The 2,727-nt window shown below is 52.1% G+C and overlaps 1 non-coding gene across 1 annotated transcript; it reads right to left on the bottom strand.

Moving 5' to 3' along the window:
• Window positions 1-2,309: 2,309 nt before the first annotated feature.
• Window positions 2,310-2,448, bottom strand: LOC127304998 (small nucleolar RNA Z247). The gene has a single exon (XR_007853662.1). It is a non-coding gene; the product is annotated as a small nucleolar RNA Z247 (small nucleolar RNA).
• Window positions 2,449-2,727: the final 279 nt, after the last annotated feature.

Raw genomic sequence — 2,727 nt, 5'->3', positions numbered from 1 at the left:
AGAAGTGAAATTGCCATACCTAACCCTTCCATCCGTAAAGATTTTGGGTTGGAAGATCCCGCTTTGCGACCTAGTGTGGACTCGTCGAGCCTGCGGTTCAGGCTGAGCCACACTTTCCTCAGATGCGGAGGATCCCGGCGAACCAGACGAGTCTGTGCCAGGAGAAGCTGACGAAGCCACATCATCAGATGCACCAGCGTCTCCTGCCACTGGTGAAGACATCGAGCCGTCATCTGGTGTTCGCGACACGTTGCGGGAGGACGGGCTCGAATCAGAAGCCGACGGGGTCCCTCCTGGACTCGCTGTCGACTGGTCGTGGTCGTCCGACGTAGACGCCGACGTAGCCCTGCCTGGACTCGTTGTCGGCTGATCAGGTACCAGCTGCGCTGTGCGCACATGTTCGCTTTGGCGTCCGGACGCTGTAGCTGCATGTCCAGCGCCAGTTCTCGGCTGTATCTGTGGCATAAAATCACACGAGTTCTGCACACTTTGGCCACGGTTAGTAGCAGGATTTTCAGGACAATTAACCTGCTGATTATCAACGCATTCACCCCCATGATCAGTAGGATTTAAAAGATGGGAAGGGAGCAAAAGAATTTCCGCACGCAGTCGTGCACCAGCATTATTATGTAAGGCTGAAAAAGGAAAAATAGCTTCATCAAAAACAACATCGCGGGAGATATAGATGCGGCCATTGGGTATATCAAGACACTTAAACCCTTTGTGGAGGTTGCTATAGCCAAGAAAGGCGCATTGCTTGGAGCGAAACTGAAGTTTGTGGGAATTGTATGGTCGAACATTTGGCCAACACGCACACCCAAAAGTGCGTAAAGATGAATAATCCGGCTTTACATGAAACAAGCGTTCTAGTGGAGTTTCAAGATTGATAACTTTGCTTGGAAGACGATTGATTAAGTATGTAGCGGCAATGAATGCTTCATCCCAAAATTTCAATGGCATGGATGCATGTGCGAGAAGGGACAAGCCTACTTCTACGATGTGGCGATGTTTGCGCTCCGCGGAGCCATTTTGTTGATGAGCATAGGGACAAGAAACATGGTGTGATATGCCAACCTTTGTAAAAAAGGAGTTTAATTTTTCATACTCGCCACCCCAATCGGTTTGCATGGCAAGTATTTTTCTATCAAATTGTCGTTCCACAAGAGTTTGAAATTCTTGAAATTTTTGGAAAACCTCGGACTTATATTTCAACAAATAAATCCAGGTAAACTTGGTGTAATCATCGATAAAACTGACATAATATTTCTTGCGTCCAACAGACTCGACAGCAGGACCCCAAACATCGGAAAACACAAGCTCTAAAGGAGCACTAGATTCACTAAAAGACTTTGGGTAGGGAAGCTGATGACTCTTGCCTTTTTGGCATGCATCACACACGGACAATTTATTTGACTCACTCGAACAAGGGAGATTATTCTGGCTAATGACTTGTTTAACTATGGTCGACGAAGGATGACCTAATCGATAATGCCACCGTTCCGAAGAGGGCTTGATGGCACTGTAGACGCTCCTGCTTGAGTTGGACGAAGAGGGTAGGACAGGGTAAAGTCCGTTCCTACATCTGCCTTGAAGAAGAACCTTCTTCGATTCCTGATCCTTTATAGAGAAAAAATGTGGATGAAGTTCAAGATAGGCATTATTATCAAAAGCAAGACGACTAGCTGAAAGGAGATTCTTGCTAGCTACGGGAACATGCAGTATATTTCTGAGATGTAGATCACGGCTAGGGGTGTGAATGGATGAATAACCAACATGGTCGATGTCCATACCTGTTCCACTGGCAGTGTGGACCTGTTCGTTGCCGTTGTAGCGGTCGCGGATCGTCAGCTTGTTGAGGTCTCCGGTGATGTGGTCGGTGGCGCCGGAGTCGAGATACCAGTTAGTATCGACGCCGTAGGAAGTGGAGGCCGACCCAGCACTTTTGTCTTCCACGCCAGTGAAGTTGACGTTGAAACGTTCCCAACACTTGAGCGCGGTGTGCCCAGCCTTCCCGCATAGTTGGCAGCAAGGCTTGTTGTTGTTGTTGGAGTGGCCGTAGCCACCGCCGCTGCCGTTGAAGTAGCCTCCACCGCCGCCGTTGCCGCCTTGGCGGCTGTTGCCGTTGCCGAAGGTGTTGTTGCCGTTCCCGCCGCTGTTGCCGCGTCCACCGCGGTAACCGCTGCCGTTGCCGCGGCCTTGGCCTCCACCACGTCCGCCGCGGTATGTAGGGCCTCCGCGACCCCCGCGAGTAGCTGCGTTGACGGAGGACTGCGACCCGCCACCACCACCGTGGAGCAGGTCCATGCGGGTCTCGAAGTTCAGAAGCTGCCCGTAGAGCTCGCCCACGGAGACAGGTTCAACTCGTGAGCACATGGCGGAGACGATTGGGTTGTACTCGGAGTCCAGGCCGGCGAGGATGTAGGATACGATGTCCTCCTCGTCCAGCTTCTTCCCAGCCGATGCCATCTCATCGGCGAGGGCCTTGATCTTGCCGACGTATTCGGCGACCCGCATGTTCCCCTTCTGCATGTTTGCAAGGGCGATGCGGCTGTTCACAGTCTGGGCGCGTGTATGCGAGGCAAACATGGCCTCAACCGCACTCCATAGCCCTGCAGCGCTGGTGTAGGAAATCACCTGCGAGAGGACCTCCCGAGACAGCGTCGAGAGGAGGAAACTCAGCAGCTGCTGGTCTTGGGCGAGCCAGAGCCCATACAGAGGGTTGGCCAC

The sequence above is a fragment of the Lolium perenne genome, chromosome 5, assembly GCF_019359855.2.
Source record: "Lolium perenne isolate Kyuss_39 chromosome 5, Kyuss_2.0, whole genome shotgun sequence".
In the NCBI taxonomy this organism is placed as follows: domain Eukaryota; kingdom Viridiplantae; phylum Streptophyta; class Magnoliopsida; order Poales; family Poaceae; genus Lolium; species Lolium perenne.
Note: the sequence above shows the minus strand (reverse complement) of the source record. Positions and strands in the feature narration are given on the sequence as shown.